The sequence below is a fragment of the Heterodontus francisci genome, chromosome 13 (genome assembly GCF_036365525.1).
Source record: "Heterodontus francisci isolate sHetFra1 chromosome 13, sHetFra1.hap1, whole genome shotgun sequence".
Lineage (NCBI taxonomy): Eukaryota > Metazoa > Chordata > Chondrichthyes > Heterodontiformes > Heterodontidae > Heterodontus > Heterodontus francisci.
Window position 1 is genome coordinate 43,018,579 of NC_090383.1, and position 20,172 is coordinate 43,038,750.

The following is a 20,172-nucleotide window of genomic DNA, read 5'->3' on the forward strand; positions in this document are numbered from 1 at the left end:
GGGAGGGGGCGAGAGGGGGAGGGGGCGGGCGAGAGAGAGAGTGAGAGGGAGAGAGGGAGGGAGGGGACGAGCGAGAGAGAGATGGAGGGGGCGAGCGAGAGAGAGAGAAGGAGGGGGCGTGCGAGAGAGAGAGGGAGGGAGCGAGCGAGAGAGAGAGGGAGGGGGCGAGAGAGAGAGGGGCCGAGCGAGAGCTAGAGGGGGGGGCGAGCGAGCAAGAGAGAGAGGGAGGGGGCGAGCGAGAGAGAGAGAGAGGGAGGGGGCGAGCGACAGAGAGAGAGGGAGGGAGAGAGCGACAAGGAGGGGGCGTGCGAGAGAGAGAGGGAGGGAGCGTGCGAGAAAGAGGTGGAGGGGGCGAGAGAGGGAGGGGGCGAGAGAGAGGGGGCGAACGCGAGCTCGGGGGGTGGCGAGCAAGCAAGAGAGAGAGGGAGGGGGCGACAGAGAGAGAGGGAGGGGGCGAGAGAGAGGGAGGGGCGAGAGAGAGAGAGGGTGGGGGCGAGTGACAGAGAGAAAGGGGGCGAGCGATAGAGAGAGAGAGGGGGCGAGCGATAGAGAGAGGGAGGGGGCGAGAGATAGAGAGAGGGAGGGGGCGAGAGATAGAGAGAGGGAGGGGGCGAGAGATAGAGAGAGAGGGAGGGGGCGACAGATAGAGAGAGAGGGAGGGGGCGACAGATAGAGAGAGAGGGAGGGGGCGACAGATAGGGAGAGAGGGAGGGGGCGACAGATAGAGAGAGAGGGAGGGGGCGAGAGAGAGAGGGGGGGGCGAGAGAGAGAGGGGGAGGGGCCGGCGAGAGTGAGGGAGGGGACGTGAGAGAGAGAGAGCGATGGAGGGGGCGAGAGAGAGAGAGCGAGGGAGGGGGCAAGAGAGAGAGAGAGGGCGGGGGCGAGAGCGAGATGGAGAGAGTGAGGGGGCGAGCGAGAGAGAGAGGGAGGGGGCGAGAGGGGGAGGGGGCGGGCGAGAGAGTGAGGGAGGGGGTGAGAGAGAGCAAGGGAGGGGGCGAGAGAGAGAGAGCAAGGGAGGGGGCGAGAGAGAGAGAGCGAGGGAGGGAGCGAGAGGGAGAGAGCGAGGGAGGGGGCAAAAGAGAGAGAGCGAGGGAGGGGAAGTGAGAGAGAGAACGAGGGAGTGGGCGAGACAGAGAAAGAGAGAGGGAGGGAGAGAGAGGGAGAGAGCGAGAGAGGGAGGGAGGGGGCGAGAGAGAGAGAGGGAGTGCGCGAGAGAGAGAGAGGGAGGGACGGAGCGAGAGAGAGAGAGGAAGGGGGCGAGCGAGAGAGAGAGAGAAGGAGGGGGCGTGTGAGAGAGAGAGAGAGGGAGGGCGCGAGCGAGAGAGACAGAGAGAGCGAGCGAGAAGGAGGGAGGGGGCGAGCAAGAGAGAGAGGGAGGGGGCGAGAGAGAGAGAGGGAGGGGGCGAGAGAGAGAGGGTTAGGGATAGGGCGAGAGAGAGAGGGGGGCGTGAGAGAGGGAGAGAGGGAGAGAGAGAGAGAGAGGGAAAGGGAGGGGGCAAGAGAGAGAGGGAGAGGATGAGAGAGAGAGAGAGAGAGAGAGAGAGAGGGAGGGGGCGAGAGAGAGAGGGTTAAGGATAGGGCGAGAGAGGGAGGGGGCGAGAGAGAGAGAGAGGGGGGGGCGAGAGAGAGAGGGAGGGGGCAAGAGAGAGAGGGATAGGGAGGGGGCGAGAGAGAGAGGGAGAGGATGAGAGAGAGGGAGGGGGCGAGAGAGAGAGAGAGGGAGTGGGCGAGAGAGAGAGCGAGGGAAGGGGCGAGAGAGAGACTGGGGGAGCGAGAGAGAGAGAGAGGGGCGAGAGAGACAGAGAGGGAGGGGACGAGAGAGAAAGAGAGAGGGATAGGGCGAGAGGGAGAGAGAGGGAGGGGGCAGGAGAGAGAGAGAGAGGGGGCGAGGGAGAGAGAGAGAGGGAGGGGGCGAGAGAGAGACAGGGAGGGGGCGAGAGAGAGAGGGATAGGGAGGGGGCGAGAGAGAGAGGGAGAGGATGAGAGAGAGTGAGAGGGAGGGGGCGAGAGATAGAGAGTGAGGGGGCGAGAGGGAGAGAGAGTGAGGGGGCGAGAGGGAGAGAGAGTGAGGGGGCGAGAGGGAGAGAGAGTGAGGGGGCGAGAGGGAGAGAGAGTGAGGGGCAGAGAGGGAGGGAGGGAGGGGGCGAGAGGGAGAGAGAGGGAGGGGGCAGGAGAGAGAGAGAGGGAGGGGGCGAGAGAGAGAGAGAGGGAGGGGGCGAGAGAGAGAGGGAGGGGGTGAGAGAGGGAGGGGACGAGAAAGAGCGAGGGGGAGGGGTTGAGAGAGTGAGAGATTGGGATGGGGTGTCCGAGAGAGAGAGAGAGTGGGATGGGGTCTTCGAGCGAGAGAGAGAGAGTAGGATGGGGTGTCCGAGAGAGAGAGAGAGCGTGGGATGGGGTGTCCGAGAGAGAGAGAGAGTGGAATGGGGTGTCCGCGAGAGAGAGAGAGAGTGGGATGGGGTGTCCGAGAGAGAGAGAGTGGGATGGGGTGTCCGAGAGAGAGATAGAGAGAGGGAGGGAGGGGCCTTGAGAGACGGAGGGAGGGGCTGTGGGGGGGGTGGTGTGGGAGGGAGTCCGAGAGAGGGAGGGAATGCGGCGGGGTCCGAGAGAGAGAGGGAGGGAGGGGCCGAGAGAGAGGGAGGGAGTGGGGGTCCGAGAGAGGGTGGGGTACCGAGAGAGCGAGGGGTTGAGAGAGAGAGGGGGAGGTGTAGAGAGGGGGCGGGGTTGAGAGGGGGCGGGGTTGAGAGTGAGAGGGGTAGGGGTTGAGATTGAGAGGGGTAAGGATTGAGAGTGAGTATGGGTGGGGTTGAGAGTGAGAGGGGGAGATGGCGAGAGAGGGACAGAGAGAAAGAGAGAGGGAGGGGGCGAGTCAGAGGGAGAGGGATGGAGAGAGCGAGAGGGAGAGAGCGAGAGAGAGAGAGTGAGGGCGAGAGAGAGGGAGGGAAGGGACGAGCGAGAGTGTGAGAGGAAGGGGGTGTTCGAGAGAGAGAGAGGGAGGGGCGAGGGAGAGAGAGGGAGGGGCGAGAGAGAGAGAGGAAGGGGCGAGCGAGAGAGAGGGAGGGAGCGAGCGAGAGAGAGGGAGGGGGCGAGAGAGAGAGAGGGAGGGGGCGAGATAGAGAGAGGGAGGGGGCGATAGAGAGGGGCGAGCGAGAGCTAGAGGAAGGGGCCAGCGAGCGAGAGAGAGAGGGAGGGGGCGAGAGAGAGAGAGAGGGGGCGAGAGAGAGAGAGAGAGAGAGAGGGAGGGGGTGAGCGAGAGAGAGAGAGAGAGGGAGGGGGTGAGCGAGAGAGTGAGAGAGAGGGGGAGGGGGCGAGAGAGAGAGAGGGAGGGCGCGAGCGAAGAGAGGGAGGGAGGGCGTGAGCGAGAGAGAGAGTGGGAGGGCGCGAGCGAGAGAGAGAGAGGGAGGGGGCGAGAGGGAGAGAGAGAGGGAGGGGGCGAGAGGGAGAGAGAGAGGGAGGGGGCGAGAGAGAGAGGGAGGGGGTGAGCGAGAGAGAAGGAGGGGGCAAGAGAGAGAGAGGGGGCAAGAGAGAGAGCGAGGGAGGGGGCGAGAGAGAGCGAGGGAGGGGGCGAGAGAGAGAGAGGGAGGGGGCGAGAGAGAGAGTGAGAGGGAGGGGGCGAGAGAGAGAGAGGGAGGGGGCGAGAGAGAGAGAGGGAGGGGGCGAGAGAGAGAGAGAAAGGGAGGGGGCGAGAGAGAGAGAGCGAGAGAGGGGGCGAGAGAGAGAGAGGGAGGTGGCGAGAGAGGCACAGAGAGAGAGGGAGGGGGCGAGAGAGAGAAAGAGAGAGGGACGGGGCGTGAGAGAGAGAGTGTGAGAGAGAGAGAGGGAGGGAGTGGGCGAGCGAGAGAGAGGGAGGGAGTGGGCGAGCGAGAGAGAGGGAGGGAGTGGGCGAGCGAGAGAGAGAGATGGAGGGGGCGAGCGAGAGAGAGAGAGAAGGAGGGGGCGTGCGAAAGAGAGATGGAGGGAGCGAGCGAGAGAGGGAGGGAGCGAGCGAGAGAGAGAGAGAGGGAGGGGGCGAGAGAGAGACGGGCCGAGCGAGAGCTAGAGGGGGGGGCGAGCGAGCAAGAGAGAGAGGGAGGGGGCGAGCGAGAGAGAGAGAGAGGGAGGGGGCGAGCGACAGAGAGAGAGGGAGGGAGCGTGCGGGAAAGAGGTGGAGGGGGCGAGAGAGGGAGGGGGCGAGAGAGAGGGAGTGAACGAGAGCTCGGGGGGTGGCGAGCGAGCAAGAGAGAGAGGGAGGGGGCGAGTGATAGAGAGGGAGGGGGCGAGAGAGAGAGAGGGTGGGGGCGAGTGATAGAGAGAGAGGGGGCGTGAGATAGAGAGAGAGAGGGGGCGTGAGATAGAGAGAGAGAGGGGGCGAGAGATAGAGAGAGAGGGGGCGAGAGATAGAGAGAGAGGGGGCGAGAGATAGAGAGAGAGGGGGCGAGAGATACAGAGTGAGAGGGGGCGAGAGATAGAGAGAGAGGGGGGGCGAGAGATAGAGAGAGAGGGGGGGCGAGAGATAGAGAGAGGGAGGGGGCGAGAGATAGAGAGAGAGGGAGGGGGCGACAGATAGAGGGAGAGGGCGAGAGAGAGGGAGGGGGCGACAGATAGAGAGAGAGGGAGAGGGCGAGCGAGAGGGGGAGGGGGCGGGCGAAAGAGAGAGGGAGGGGGCGAGAGAGAGAAGGAGGGGGCAAGTGAGAGAGAGGGAGGGGGCGAGAGAGAGAGAGCGAGGGAGGGGGCGAGAGAGAGAGAGCGAGGGAGGGGGCGAGAGAGAGAGAGCGAGGGTGGGGACGTGAGAGAGAGGGCGAGGGAGGGGGCGAGAGAGAGAGAGCGAGGGAGGGGGCGAGAGAGAGAGAGCGAGGGAGGGGGCGAGAGAGAGAGAGCGAGGGAGGGGACTTGAGAGAGAGAGCGAAGGAGTGGGCGAGAGAGAGAAAGAGAGAGGGAGGGGGCGAGACAGAGAGAGAGGCAGCGAGAGATCGAGAGGGAGAGAGGGAGGGAGGGGGCGAGAGCGAGCGGGAGAGGCAGAGGGAGAGAGAGATAGATAGGCAGGGGGCGAGAGTGACAGGGAGGGGGCGAGAGAGAGAAAGAGAGAGGGAGGGGGCGAGAGAGAGAGAGGGGGTGGGGGCGGGCGAGAGAGAGAGTGAGAGAGAGAGAGGGAGGGAGTGGGCGAGTGAGTGAGAGGGAGGGAGGGGACGAGCGAGAGAGAGAGATGGAGGGAGCGAGAGAGAGAGAAGGAGGGGGCGTGCAAGAGAGAGAGGGAGCGAGCGAGAGAGAGAGGGAGGGGGCGAGAGAGAGAGAGCGAGATGGAGAGAGTGAGGGGGCAAGCGAGAGGGAGAGGGAGGGGGCGAGAGAGAGAGAGGGCGGGGGCGAGCGAGAGAGAGAGAAGGAGGGGGCGTGCGAGAGAGAGAGAGAGGGAGCGAGCGAGAGAGAGAGGGAGGGGGCGAGAGAGAGAGGGGCCGAGCGAGAGCTAGAGGGGGGGGCGAGCGAGCAAGAGAGAGAGGGAGGGGGCGAGCGAGAGAGAGAGAGAGGGAGGGGGCGAGCGACAGAGAGAGAGGGAGGGAGAGAGCGACAAGGAGGGGGCGTGCGAGAGAGAGAGAGGGAGGGGACAAGAGAGAGAATGGGAGGGGGCGAGCGAGAGAGAGAGGGAGGGAGCGTGCGAGAAAGAGGTGGAGGGGGCGAGAGAGGGAGGGGGCGAGAGAGAGGGGGCGAACGCGAGCTCGGGGGGTGGCGAGCAAGCAAGAGAGAGAGGGAGGGGGCGACAGAGAGAGAGGGAGGGGGCGAGAGAGAGGGAGGGGCGAGAGAGAGAGAGGGTGGGGGCGAGTGACAGAGAGAAAGGGGGCGAGCGATAGAGAGAGAGAGGGGGCGAGCGATAGAGAGAGAGAGGGGGCGAGAGATAGAGAGAGGGAGGGGGCGAGAGATAGAGAGAGGGAGGGGGCGAGAGATAGAGAGAGGGAGGGGGCGAGAGATAGAGAGAGAGGGAGGGGGCGACAGATAGAGAGAGAGGGAGGGGGCGACAGATAGAGAGAGAGGGAGGGGGCGACAGATAGGGAGAGAGGGAGGGGGCGACAGATAGAGAGAGAGGGAGGGGGCGAGAGAGAGAGGGGGGGGGCGAGAGAGAGAGGGGGAGGGGCCGGCGAGAGTGAGGGAGGGGACGTGAGAGAGAGAGAGCGATGGAGGGGGCGAGAGAGAGAGAGCGAGGGAGGGGGCAAGAGAGAGAGAGAGGGCGGGGGCGAGAGCGAGATGGAGAAAGTGAGGGGGCGAGCGAGAGAGAGAGGGAGGGGGCGAGAGAGAGAGGGGGAGGGGGCGGGCGAGAGAGTGAGGGAGGGGGTGAGAGCGAGAAGGAGGGGGCAAGAGAGAGCAAGGGAGGGGGCGAGAGAGAGAGAGCAAGGGAGGGGGCGAGAGAGAGAGAGCGAGGGAGGGAGCGAGAGGGAGAGAGCGAGGGAGGGGGCAAAAGAGAGAGAGCGAGGGAGGGGAAGTGAGAGAGAGAACGAGGGAGTGGGCGAGACAGAGAAAGAGAGAGGGAGGGAGAGAGAGAGGGAGAGAGCGAGAGAGGGAGGGAGGGGGCGAGAGAGAGAGAGGGAGTGCGCGAGAGAGAGAGAGGGAGGGACGGAGCGAGAGAGAGAGAGGAAGGGGGCGAGCGAGAGAGAGAGAGAAGGAGGGGGCGTGTGAGAGAGAGAGAGAGGGAGGGCGCGAGCGAGAGAGACAGAGAGAGCGAGCGAGAAGGAGGGAGGGGGCGAGCAAGAGAGAGAGGGAGGGGGCGAGAGAGAGAGAGGGAGGGGGCGAGAGAGAGAGGGTTAGGGATAGGGCGAGAGAGAGAGGGGGGCGTGAGAGAGGGAGAGAGGGAGAGAGAGAGAGAGAGGGAAAGGGAGGGGGCAAGAGAGAGAGGGAGAGGATGAGAGAGAGAGAGAGGGAGGGGGCGAGAGAGAGAGGGTTAAGGATAGGGCGAGAGAGGGAGGGGGCGAGAGAGAGAGAGAGGGGGGGGCGAGAGAGAGAGGGAGGGGGCAAGAGAGAGAGGGATAGGGAGGGGGCGAGAGAGAGAGGGAGAGGATGAGAGAGAGGGAGGGGGCGAGAGAGAGAGAGAGGGAGTGGGCGAGAGAGAGAGCGAGGGAAGGGGCGAGAGAGAGACTGGGGGAGCGAGAGAGAGAGAGAGGGGCGAGAGAGACAGAGAGGGAGGGGACGAGAGAGAAAGAGAGAGGGATAGGGCGAGAGGGAGAGAGAGGGAGGGGGCAGGAGAGAGAGAGAGAGGGGGCGAGGGAGAGAGAGAGAGGGAGGGGGCGAGAGAGAGACAGGGAGGGGGCGAGAGAGAGAGGGATAGGGAGGGGGCGAGAGAGAGAGGGAGAGGATGAGAGAGAGTGAGAGGGAGGGGGCGAGAGATAGAGAGTGAGGGGGCGAGACAGAGAGAGAGTGAGGGGGCGAGAGGGAGAGAGAGTGAGGGGGCGAGAGGGAGAGAGAGTGAGTGGCAGAGAGGGAGGGAGGGAGGGGGCGAGAGGGAGAGAGAGGGAGGGGGCAGGAGAGAGAAAGAGGGAGGGGGCGAGAGAGAGAGAGAGGGAGGGGGCGAGAGAGAGAGGGAGGGGGTGAGAGAGGGAGGGGACGAGAGAGAGCGAGGGGGAGGGGTTGAGAGAGTGAGAGATTGGGATGGGGTGTCCGAGAGAGAGAGAGAGTGGGATGGGGTCTTCGAGCGAGAGAGAGAGAGTAGGATGGGGTGTCCGAGAGAGAGAGAGAGCGTGGGATGGGGTGTCCGAGAGAGAGAGAGAGTGGAATGGGGTGTCCGCGAGAGAGAGAGAGAGTGGGATGGGGTGTCCGAGAGAGAGAGAGTGGGATGGGGTGTCCGAGAGAGAGATAGAGAGAGGGAGGGAGGGGCCGTGAGAGACGGAGGGAGGGGCTGTGGGGGGGGTGGTGTGGGAGGGAGTCCGAGAGAGGGAGGGAATGCGGCGGGGTCCGAGAGAGAGAGGGAGGGAGGGGCCGAGAGAGAGGGAGGGAGTGGGGGTCCGAGAGAGGGTGGGGTACCGAGAGAGCGAGGGGTTGAGAGAGAGAGGGGGAGGTGTAGAGAGGGGGCGGGGTTGAGAGGGGGCGGGGTTGAGAGTGAGAGAGGGAGGGGTTGAGAGTGAGAGGGGTAGGGGTTGAGATTGAGAGGGGTAAGGATTGAGAGTGAGTATGGGTGGGGTTGAGAGTGAGAGGGGGAGATGGCGAGAGAGGGACAGAGAGAAAGAGAGAGGGAGGGGGCGAGTCAGAGGGAGAGGGATGGAGAGAGCGAGAGGGAGAGAGCGAGAGAGAGAGAGTGAGGGCGAGAGAGGGAGGGAAGGGACGAGCGAGAGTGTGAGAGGAAGGGGGTGTTCGAGAGAGAGAGAGGGAGGGGCGAGAGAGAGAGAGGGAGGGGCGAGAGAGAGAGAGGAAGGGGCGAGCGAGAGAGAGGGAGGGAGCGAGCGAGAGAGAGGGAGGGGGCGAGAGAGAGAGAGGGAGGGGGCGAGATAGAGAGAGGGAGGGGGCGATAGAGAGGGGCGAGCGAGAGCTAGAGGAAGGGGCCAGCGAGCGAGAGAGAGAGGGAGGGGGCGAGAGAGAGAGAGAGGGGGCGAGAGAGAGAGAGAGAGAGAGAGGGAGGGGGTGAGCGAGAGAGAGAGAGAGAGGGAGGGGGTGAGCGAGAGAGTGAGAGAGAGGGGGAGGGGGCGAGAGAGAGAGAGGGAGGGCGCGAGCGAAGAGAGGGAGGGAGGGCGTGAGCGAGAGAGAGAGTGGGAGGGCGCGAGCGAGAGAGAGAGAGGGAGGGGGCGAGAGGGAGAGAGAGAGGGAGGGGGCGAGAGAGAGAGGGAGGGGGTGAGCGAGAGAGAAGGAGGGGGCAAGAGAGAGAGAGGGGGCAAGAGAGAGAGCGAGGGAGGGTGCGAGAGAGAGAGAGGGAGGGGGCGAGAGAGAGAGAGGGAGGGGGCGAGAGAGAGAGAGAAAGGGAGGGGGCGAGAGAGAGAGAGGGAGGGGGCGAGAGAGAGAGAGGGAGGGGCGAGAGAGAGAGAGAAAGGGAGGGGGCGAGAGAGAGAGAGCGAGAGAGGGGGCGAGAGAGAGAGAGGGAGGTGGCGAGAGAGGCACAGAGAGAGAGGGAGGGGGCGAGAGAGAGAAAGAGAGAGGGACGGGGCGTGAGAGAGAGAGTGTGAGAGAGAGAGAGGGAGGGAGTGGGCGAGCGAGAGAGAGGGAGGGAGTGGGCGAGCGAGAGAGAGGGAGGGAGTGGGCGAGCGAGAGAGAGAGATGGAGGGGGCGAGCGAGAGAGAGAGAGAAGGAGGGGGCGTGCGAAAGAGAGATGGAGGGAGCGAGCGAGAGAGGGAGGGAGCGAGCGAGAGAGAGAGAGAGGGAGGGGGCGAGAGAGAGACGGGCCGAGCGAGAGCTAGAGGGGGGGGGCGAGCGAGCAAGAGAGAGAGGGAGGGGGCGAGCGAGAGAGAGAGAGAGGGAGGGGGCGAGCGACAGAGAGAGAGGGAGGGAGCGTGCGGGAAAGAGGTGGAGGGGGCGAGAGAGGGAGGGGGCGAGAGAGAGGGAGTGAACGAGAGCTCGGGGGGTGGCGAGCGAGCAAGAGAGAGAGGGAGGGGGCGAGTGATAGAGAGGGAGGGGGCGAGAGAGAGAGAGGGTGGGGGCGAGTGATAGAGAGAGAGGGGGCGTGAGATAGAGAGAGAGAGGGGGCGTGAGATAGAGAGAGAGAGGGGGCGTGAGATAGAGAGAGAGAGGGGGCGTGAGATAGAGAGAGAGAGGGGGCGAGAGATAGAGAGAGAGGGGGCGAGAGATAGAGAGAGAGGGGGCGAGAGATACAGAGTGAGAGGGGGCGAGAGATAGAGAGAGAGGGGGCGAGAGATAGAGAGAGAGGGGGGGCGAGAGATAGAGAGAGGGAGGGGGCGAGAGATAGAGAGAGAGGGAGGGGGCGACAGATAGAGAGAGAGGGAGAGGGCGAGAGAGAGAGGGAGGGGGCGACAGATAGAGAGAGAGGGAGAGGGCGAGCGAGAGGGGGAGGGGGCGGGCGAAAGAGAGAGGGAGGGGGCGAGAGAGAGAAGGAGGGGGCAAGTGAGAGAGAGGGAGGGGGCGAGAGAGAGAGAGCGAGGGAGGGGGCGAGAGAGAGAGAGCGAGGGAGGGGGCGAGAGAGAGAGAGCGAGGGTGGGGACGTGAGAGAGAGAGCGAGGGAGGGGGCGAGAGAGAGAGAGCGAGGGAGGGGGCGAGAGAGAGAGAGCGAGGGAGGGGGCGAGAGAGAGAGAGCGAGGGAGGGGACTTGAGAGAGAGAGCGAAGGAGTGGGCGAGAGAGAGAAAGAGAGAGGGAGGGGGCGAGACAGAGAGAGAGGCAGCGAGAGATCGAGAGGGAGAGAGGGAGGGAGGGGGCGAGAGCGAGCGGGAGAGGCAGAGGGAGAGAGAGATAGATAGGCAGGGGGCGAGAGTGACAGGGAGGGGGCGAGAGAGAGAAAGAGAGAGGGAGGGGGCGAGAGAGAGAGAGGGGGAGGGGGCGGGCGAGAGAGAGAGTGAGAGAGAGAGAGGGAGGGAGTGGGCGAGTGAGTGAGAGGGAGGGAGGGGACGAGCGAGAGAGAGAGATGGAGGGAGCGAGAGAGAGAGAAGGAGGGGGCGTGCAAGAGAGAGAGGGAGCGAGCGAGAGAGAGAGGGAGGGGGCGAGAGAGAGAGAGCGAGATGGAGAGAGTGAGGGGGCAAGCGAGAGGGAGAGGGAGGGGGCGAGAGAGAGAGAGGGCGGGGGCGAGCGAGAGAGAGAGAAGGAGGGGGCGTGCGAGAGAGAGAGAGAGGGAGGGAGCGAGCGAGAGAGAGAGGGAGGGGGCGAGAGAGAGAGGGGCCGAGCGAGAGCTAGAGGGGGGGGGCGAGCGAGCAAGAGAGAGAGGGAGGGGGCGAGCGAGAGAGAGAGAGAGGGAGGGGGCGAGCGACAGAGAGAGAGGGAGGGAGAGAGCGACAAGGAGGGGGCGTGCGAGAGAGAGAAAGGGAGGGGACAAGAGAGAGAATGGGAGGGGGCGAGCGAGAGAGAGAGGGAGGGAGCGTGCGAGAAAGAGGTGGAGGGGGCGAGAGAGGGAGGGGGCGAGAGAGAGGGGGCGAACGCGAGCTCGGGGGGTGGCGAGCAAGCAAGAGAGAGAGGGAGGGGGCGACAGAGAGAGGGAGGGGGCGAGAGAGAGGGAGGGGCGACAGAGAGAGAGGGTGGGGGCGGGCGAGAGAGAGAGTGAGAGAGAGAGAGGGAGGGAGTGGGCGAGTGAGTGAGAGGGAGGGAGGGGACGAGCGAGAGAGAGAGATGGAGGGAGCGAGAGAGAGAGAAGGAGGGGGCGTGCAAGAGAGAGAGGGAGCGAGCGAGAGAGAGAGGGAGGGGGCGAGAGAGAGAGAGCGAGATGGAGAGAGTGAGGGGGCAAGCGAGAGGGAGAGGGAGGGGGCGAGAGAGAGAGAGGGCGGGGGCGAGAGAGAGAGAGGGAGGGGGCGAGAGAGAGAGGGAGTGGGCGAGAGAGAGGGGGCGAGTGAGAGCTAGAGTGGGGGGCGAGCGAGCAAGAGAGAGAGGGAGGGGGCGAAAGAGAGAGGGAGGGGGCGAGAGAGAGAGAGCGAGGGAGGGGGTGAGAGAGAGAGAGAGGGAGGGGGCGAAAGAGAGAGAGAGAGGGAGGGGGCGAGAGATAGAGAGAGAGGGAGGGGGCGACAGAGAGAGAGAGAGGGAGGGGGCGAGCGAGAGAGAGAGAGGGAGGGGGCGAGAGTGAGAGGGGGAGGGGGCGAGAGAGAGAGGGGCGAACGAGAGCTCGGGGGGTGTCGAGCGAGCAAGAGAGAGAGGGAGGGGGCGAGACAGAGAGAGGGTGGGGGCGAGTGATAGAGAGAGAGAGGGGGCGAGAGATAGAGAGAGAGGGAGGGGGCGAGAGATAGAGAGAGAGGGAGGGGGCGACAGATAGAGAGAGAGGGAGGGGGCGACAGATAGAGAGAGAGGGAGGGGGCGACAGATAGAGAGAGAGGGAGGGGCGACAGATAGAGAGAGAGGGAGGGGACGACAGATAGAGAGAGAGGGAGGGGGCGACAGATAGAGAGAGAGGGAGGGGGCGAGAGAGAGAGGGGGGGCGAGAGAGAGAGGGGGAGGGGGCGGGCGAGAGAGAGGGAGGGGGCGAGAAAGAGAGAGCGAGGGAGGGGGCGAGAGCGAGGGAGGGGGCGAGAGAGAGGGAGGGGGCGAGAGAGAGAGAGTGAGGGAGGGGACGTGAGAGAGAGAGAGTGAGGGAGGGGACGTGAGAGAGAGAGAGCGAGGGAGGGGGCGAGAGAGAGAGGGAGGTGGTGAGCGAGAGAGAGAGAGGGAGGGGGGCGAGCGAGAGAGAGAGAGGGAGGGGGCGAGCGAGAGAGAGAGGGGGGGGGGCGAGTGAGAGAGAGAGAGAGAGGGAGGGGGTGAGAGAGAGAGGGAGGGGGTGAGAGAGGGAGGGGGCGAGAGAGAGAGATGGAGGGCGCGAGCGAGAAAGAGAGTGGGAGGGCGCGAGCGAGAGAGAGAGAGGGACGGGGCGAGGGAGAGAGAGAGGGAGGGGGCGAGAGAGAGAGAGAGAGGGAGGGGGTGAGCGAGAGAGAGGGAGGGGGTGAGCGAGAGAGAGGGAGGGGGCAAGAGAGAGAGAGAGAGGGAGGGGGCGAAAGAGAGAGAGCGAGGGAGGGGGTGAGAGAGAGAGAGGGAGGGAGGGGCCGAGAGAGAGAGATAGATAGGCAGGGGGCGAGAGAGAGAGAGGGAGGTGGCGAGAGAGGCACAGAGAGAGAGGGAGGGGGCGAGAGAGAGAAAGAGAGAGGGAGGGGGGCGAGCGAGAGAGAGGGAGGGAGGGGACGAGCGAGAGAGAGAGAGATGGAGGGGGCGAGCGAGAGAGAGAGAGAAGGAGGGGGCGTGCGAAAGAGAGATGGAGGGAGCGAGCGAGAGCGAGAGGGAGGGGGCGAGAGAGAGACAGGCCGAGCGAGAGCTAGAGGGGGGGGCGAGCGAGCAAGACAGAGAGGGACGGGGCGAGCGAGAGAGTGAGAGAGGGAGGGGGCGAGCGACAGAGAGAGAGGTAGGGAGCGTGCGAGAAAGAGGTGGAGGGGGTGAGAGAGGGAGGGGGCGAGAGAGAGGGAGCGAACGAGAGCTCGTGGGGTGGCGAGCGAGCAAGAGAGAGAGGGAGGGGGCGAGAGAGAGAGAGGGAGGGGGCGAGAGAGAGAGAGGGTGGGGGCGAGTGATAGAGAGAGAGGGGGCGAGAGATAGAGAGAGAGAGGGGGCGAGAGATAGAGAGTGAGAGGGGGCGAGAGATAGAGAGAGAGGGGGCGAGAGATAGAGAGAGAGAGAGGGGGCGAGAGATAGAGAGAGGGAGGGGGCGACAGATAGAGAGAGAGGGAGGGGGCGACAGATAGAGAGAGAGGGAGAGGGCGAGCGAGAGAGAGAGGGAGGGGGGACAGATAGCTGGTGAGAGAGGGAGAGGGCGAGCGAGAGAGGGGGAGGGGGCGGGCGAGAGAGAGAGGGAGGGGGGAGAGAGAGAAGGAGGGGGCGTGAGAGAGAGGGAGGGGGCGAGAGAGAGCGAGGGAGGGGGCGAGAGAGAGAGAGCGAGGGTGGGGACGTGAGAGAGAGAGCGAGGGAGTGGGCGAGAGAGAGAAAGAGAGAGGGAGGGGGCGAGAGAGAGAAAGAGAGAGGGAGGGGGCGAGCGAGAGAGAGGGAGGGAGGGGACGAGCGAGAGAGAGAGATGGAGGGGGCGAGCGAGAGAGAGAGAGAAGGAGGGGGCGTGCGAAAGAGAGATGGAGGGAGCGAGAGAGGGAGGGAGGGAGCGAGCGAGAGCGAGAGGGAGGGGGCGCGAGAGAGAAAGGCCGAGCGAGAGCTAGAGGGGGGGGCGAGCGAGCAAGACAGAGAGGGAGGGGGCGAGCGAGAGAGTGAGAGAGGGAGGGGGCGAGCGACAGAGAGAGAGGAAGGGAGCGTGCGAGAAAGAGGTGGAGGGGGTGAGAGAGGGAGGGGGCGAGAGAGAGGGAGCGAACGAGAGCTCGGGGGGGTGGCGAGCGAGCAAGAGTGAGAGGGAGGGGGCGAGAGAGAGAGAGGGAGGGGGCGAGAGAGAGAGAGGGTGGGGGCGAGTGATAGAGAGAGAGGGGGCGAGAGATAGAGAGAGAGAGGGGGCGAGAGATAGAGAGTGAGAGGGGGCGAGAGATAGAGAGAGAGAGGGGGCGAGAGATAGAGAGAGGGAGGGGGCGACAGATAGAGAGAGAGGGAGGGGGCGACAGATAGAGAGAGAGGGAGAGGGCGAGCGAGAGAGACAGGGAGGGGGGACAGATAGCTGGAGAGAGAGGGAGAGGGCGAGCGAGAGAGGGGGAGGGGGCGGGCGAGAGAGAGAGGGAGGGGGGGAGAGAGAGAAGGAGGGGGCGTGAGAGAGAGGGAGGGGGCGAGAGAGAGCGAGGGAGGGGGCGAGAGAGAGAGAGCGAGGGTGGGGACGTGAGAGAGAGAGCGAGGGAGTGGGCGAGAGAGAGAAAGAGAGAGGGAGGGGGCGAGACAGAGAGAGAGGCAGCGAGAGAGAGAGAGGGAGGGAGGGGGCGAGAGAGAGAGAGGGAGGGGGCGAGAGAGAGAAAGAGAGAGGGAGGGGGGCGAGAGGGGGAGGGGGCGGGCGAGAGAGAGAGTGAGAGGGAGAGAGGGAGGGAGGGGACGAGCGAGAGAGAGATGGAGGGGGCGAGCGAGAGAGAGAGAAGGAGGGGGCGTGCGAGAGAGAGAGGGAGGGAGCGAGCGAGAGAGAGAGGGAGGGGGCGAGAGAGAGAGGGGCCGAGCGAGAGCTAGAGGGGGGGGCGAGCGAGCAAGAGAGAGAGGGAGGGGGCGAGCGAGAGAGAGAGAGAGGGAGGGGGCGAGCGACAGAGAGAGAGGGAGGGAGAGAGCGACAAGGAGGGGGCGTGCGAGAGAGAGAGAGGGAGGGGACAAGAGAGAGAATGGGAGGGGGCGAGCGAGAGAGAGAGGGAGGGAGCGTGCGAGAAAGAGGTGGAGGGGGCGAGAGAGGGAGGGGGCGAGAGAGAGGGGGCGAACGCGAGCTCGGGGGGTGGCGAGCAAGCAAGAGAGAGAGGGAGGGGGCGACAGAGAGAGAGGGAGGGGGCGAGAGAGAGGGAGGGGCGAGAGAGAGAGAGGGTGGGGGCGAGTGACAGAGAGAAAGGGGGCGAGCGATAGAGAGAGAGAGGGGGCGAGCGATAGAGAGAGAGAGGGGGCGAGAGATAGAGAGAGGGAGGGGGCGAGAGATAGAGAGAGGGAGGGGGCGAGAGATAGAGAGAGGGAGGGGGCGAGAGATAGAGAGAGAGGGAGGGGGCGACAGATAGAGAGAGAGGGAGGGGGCGACAGATAGAGAGAGAGGGAGGGGGCGACAGATAGGGAGAGAGGGAGGGGGCGACAGATAGAGAGAGAGGGAGGGGGCGAGAGAGAGAGGGGGGGGGCGAGAGAGAGAGGGGGAGGGGCCGGCGAGAGTGAGGGAGGGGACGTGAGAGAGAGAGAGCGATGGAGGGGGCGAGAGAGAGAGAGCGAGGGAGGGGGCAAGAGAGAGAGAGAGGGCGGGGGCGAGAGCGAGATGGAGAGAGTGAGGGGGCGAGCGAGAGAGAGAGGGAGGGGGCGAGAGAGAGAGGGGGAGGGGGCGGGCGAGAGAGTGAGGGAGGGGGTGAGAGCGAGAAGGAGGGGGCAAGAGAGAGCAAGGGAGGGGGCGAGAGAGAGAGAGCAAGGGAGGGGGCGAGAGGGAGAGAGCGAGGGAGGGAGCGAGAGGGAGAGAGCGAGGGAGGGGGCAAAAGAGAGAGAGCGAGGGAGGGGAAGTGAGAGAGAACGAGGGAGTGGGCGAGACAGAGAAAGAGAGAGGGAGGGAGAGAGAGAGGGAGAGAGCGAGAGAGGGAGGGAGGGGGCGAGAGAGAGAGAGGGAGTGCGCGAGAGAGAGAGAGGGAGGGACGGAGCGAGAGAGAGAGAGGAAGGGGGCGAGAGAGAGAGAGAAGGAGGGGGCGTGTGAGAGAGAGAGAGAGGGAGGGCGCGAGCGAGAGAGACAGAGAGAGCGAGCGAGAAGGAGGGAGGGGGCGAGCAAGAGAGAGAGGGAGGGGGCGAGAGAGAGAGGGTTAGGGATAGGGCGAGAGAGAGAGGGGGGCGTGAGAGAGGGAGAGAGAGAGAGAGAGGGAAAGGGAGGGGGCAAGAGAGAGAGGGAGAGGATGAGAGAGAGAGAGAGAGAGAGAGAGGGAGGGGGCGAGAGAGAGAGGGTTAAGGATAGGGCGAGAGAGGGAGGGGGCGAGAGAGAGAGAGAGAGGGGGGGGCGAGAGAGAGAGGGAGGGGGCAAGAGAGAGAGGGATAGGGAGGGGGCGAGAGAGAGAGGGAGAGGATGAGAGAGAGGGAGGGGGCGAGAGAGAGAGAGAGGGAGTGGGCGAGAGAGAGAGCGAGGGAAGGGGCGAGAGAGAGACTGGGGGAGCGAGAGAGAGAGAGAGGGGCGAGAGAGACAGAGAGGGAGGGGACGAGAGAGAAAGAGAGAGGGATAGGGCGAGAGGGAGAGAGAGGGAGGGGGCAGGAGAGAGAGAGAGAGGGGGCGAGGGAGAGAGAGAGAGGGAGGGGGCGAGAGAGAGACAGGGAGGAGGGGCGAGAGAGAGAGGGATAGGGAGGGGGCGAGAGAGAGAGGGAGAGGATGAGAGAGAGTGAGAGGGAGGGGGCGAGAGATAGAGAGTGAGGGGGCGAGAGGGAGAGAGAGTGAGGGGGCGAGAGGGAGAGAGAGTGAGGGGGCGAGAGGGAGAGAGAGTGAGGGGGCGAGAGGGAGAGAGAGTGAGGGGCAGAGAGGGAGGGAGGGAGGGGGCGAGAGGGAGAGAGAGGGAGGGGGCAGGAGAGAGAGAGAGGGAGGGGGCGAGAGAGAGAGAGAGGGAGGGGGCGAGAGAGAGAGGGAGGGGGTGAGAGAGGGAGGGGACGAGAGAGAGCGAGGGGGAGGGGTTGAGAGAGTGAGAGATTGGGATGGGGTGTCCGAGAGAGAGAGAGAGTGGGATGGGGTCTTCGAGCGAGAGAGAGAGAGTAGGATGGGGTGTCCGAGAGAGAGAGAGAGCGTGGGATGGGGTGTCCGAGAGAGAGAGAGAGTGGAATGGGGTGTCCGCGAGAGAGAGAGAGAGTGGGATGGGGTGTCCGAGAGAGAGAGAGTGGGATGGGGTGTCCGAGAGAGAGATAGAGAGAGGGAGGGAGGGGCCGTGAGAGACGGAGGGAGGGGCTGTGGGGGGGGTGGTGTGGGAGGGAGTCCGAGAGAGGGAGGGAATGCGGCGGGGTCCAAGAGAGAGAGGGAGGGAGGGGCCGAGAGAGAGGGAGGGAGTGGGGGTCCGAGAGAGGGTGGGAGGTACCGAGAGAGCGAGGGGTTGAGAGAGAGAGGGGGAGGTGTAGAGAGGGGGCGGGGTTGAGAGGGGGCGGGGTTGAGAGTGAGAGAGGGAGGGGTTGAGAGTGAGAGGGGTAGGGGTTGAGATTGAGAGGGGTAAGGATTGAGAGTGAGTATGGGTGGGGTTGAGAGTGAGAGGGGGAGATGGCGAGAGAGGGACAGAGAGAAAGAGAGAGGGAGGGGGCGAGTCAGAGGGAGAGGGATGGAGAGAGCGAGAGGGAGAGAGCGAGAGAGAGAGAGTGAGGGCGAGAGAGAGGGAGGGAAGGGACGAGCGAGAGTGTGAGAGGAAGGGGGTGTTCGAGAGAGAGAGAGGGAGGGGCGAGAGAGAGAGAGGAAGGGGCGAGCGAGAGAGAGGGAGGGAGCGAGCGAGAGAGAGGGAGGGGGCGAGAGAGAGAGAGGGAGGGGGCGAGATAGAGAGAGGGAGGGGGCGATAGAGAGGGGTGAGCGAGAGCTCGAGGAAGGGGCCAGCGAGCGAGAGAGAGAGGGAGGGGGCGAGAGAGAGAGAGAGGGAGGGGGGAGCGAGAGAGAGAGAGAGAGGGAGGGGGTGAGCGAGAGAGTGAGAGAGAGGGGTAGGGGGCGAGAGAGAGAGAGGGAGGGCGCGAGCGAGAGAGAGGGAGGGAGGGCGCGAGCGAGAGAGAGAGTGGGAGGGCCGCGAGCGAGAGAGAGAGAGTGAGGGGGCGAGAGGGAGAGAGAGAGGGAGGGGGCGAGAGAGAGAGGGAGGGGGTGAGCGAGAGAGAAGGAGGGGGCAAGAGAGAGAGAGGGGGCAAGAGAGAGAGAGAGGGAGGGGGCGAGAGAGAGAGAGGGAGGGGGCGAGAGAGAGAGAGGGAGGGGGCGAGAGAGAGAGAGAAAGGGAGGGGGCGAGAGAGAGAGAGGGAGGGAGGGGACGAGCGAGAGAGAGAGATGGAGGGGGCGAGCGAGAGAGAGAGAGAAGGAGGGGGCGTGCGAAAGAGAGATGGAGGGAGCGAGAGAGGGAGGGAGGGAGCGAGCGAGAGCGAGAGGGAGGGGGGCGAGAGAGAGAAAGGCCGAGCGAGAGCTAGAGGGGGGGGCGAGCGAGCAAGACAGAGAGGGAGGGGGCGAGCGAGAGAGTGAGAGAGGGAGGGGGCGAGCGACAGAGAGAGAGGAAGGGAGCGTGCGAGAAAGAGGTGGAGGGGGTGAGAGAGGGAGGGGGCGAGAGAGAGGGAGCGAACGAGAGCTCGGGGGGTGGCGAGCGAGCAAGAGTGAGAGGGAGGGGGCGAGAGAGAGAGAGGGAGGGGGCGAGAGAGAGAGAGGGTGGGGGCGAGTGATAGAGAGAGAGGGGGCGAGAGATAGAGAGAGAGAGGGGGCGAGAGATAGAGAGTGAGAGGGGGCGAGAGATAGAGAGAGAGAGGGGGCGAGAGATAGAGAGAGGGAGGGGGCGACAGATAGAGAGAGAGGGAGGGGGCGACAGATAGAGAGAGAGGGAGAGGGCGAGCGAGAGAGACAGGGAGGGGGGACAGATAGCTGGAGAGAGAGGGAGAGGGCGAGCGAGAGAGGGGGAGGGGGCGGGCGAGAGAGAGAGGGAGGGGGGGAGAGAGAGAAGGAGGGGGCGTGAGAGAGAGGGAGGGGGCGAGAGAGAGCGAGGGAGGGGGCGAGAGAGAGAGAGCGAGGGTGGGGACGTGAGAGAGAGAGCGAGGGAGTGGGCGAGAGAGAGAAAGAGAGAGGGAGGGGGCGAGACAGAGAGAGAGGCAGCGAGAGAGAGAGAGGGAGGGAGGGGGCGAGAGAGAGAGAGGGAGGGGGCGAGAGAGAGAAAGAGAGAGGGAGGGGGCGAGAGGGGGAGGGGGCGGGCGAGAGAGAGAGTGAGAGGGAGAGAGGGAGGGAGGGGACGAGCGAGAGAGAGATGGAGGGGGCGAGCGAGAGAGAGAGAAGGAGGGGGCGTGCGAGAGAGAGAGGGAGCGAGCGAGCGAGAGAGAGAGGGAGGGGGCGAGAGAGAGAGGGGCCGAGCGAGAGCTAGAGGGGGGGGCGAGCGAGCAAGAGAGAGAGGGAGGGGGCGAGCGAGAGAGAGAGAGAGGGAGGGGGCGAGCGACAGAGAGAGAGGGAGGGAGAGAGCGACAAGGAGGGGGCGTGCGAGAGAGAGAGAGGGAGGGGACAAGAGAGAGAATGGGAGGGGGCGAGCGAGAGAGAGAGGGAGGGAGCGTGCGAGAAAGAGGTGGAGGGGGCGAGAGAGGGAGGGGGCGAGAGAGAGGGGGCGAACGCGAGCTCGGGGGGTGGCGAGCAAGCAAGAGAGAGAGGGAGGGGGCGACAGAGAGAGAGGGAGGGGGCGAGAGAGAGGGAGGGGCGAGAGAGAGAGAGGGTGGGGGCGAGTGACAGAGAGAAAGGGGGCGAGCGATAGAGAGAGAGAGGGGGCGAGCGATAGAGAGAGAGAGGGGGCGAGAGATAGAGAGAGGGAGGGGGCGAGAGATAGAGAGAGGGAGGGGGCGAGAGATAGAGAGAGGGAGGGGGCGAGAGATAGAGAGAGAGGGAGGGGGCGACAGATAGAGAGAGAGGGAGGGGGCGACAGATAGAGAGAGAGGGAGGGGGCGACAGATAGGGAGAGAGGGAGGGGGCGACAGATAGAGAGAGAGGGAGGGGGCGAGAGAGAGAGGGGGGGGCGAGAGAGAGAGGGGGAGGGGCCGGCGAGAGTGAGGGAGGGGACGTGAGAGAGAGAGAGCGATGGAGGGGGCGAGAGAGAGAGAGCGAGGGAGGGGGCAAGAGAGAGAGAGAGGGCGGGGGCGAGAGCGAGATGGAGAGAGTGAGGGGGCGAGCGAGAGAGAGAGGGAGGGGGCGAGAGAGAGAGGGGGAGGGGGCGGGCGAGAGAGTGAGGGAGGGGGTGAGAGCGAGAAGGAGGGGGCAAGAGAGAGCAAGGGAGGGGGCGAGAGAGAGAGAGCAAGGGAGGGGGCGAGAGGGAGAGAGCGAGGGA

General features: G+C 65.3%; 1 protein-coding gene across 5 annotated transcripts in view; it reads left to right on the top strand.

Annotated features, from left to right (window-relative positions):
• The window catches only part of serac1 (serine active site containing 1), a 523,253-nt gene that overhangs the window by 414,043 nt on the left and 89,038 nt on the right, over positions 1-20,172 (top strand). The window lies entirely within an intron of this gene.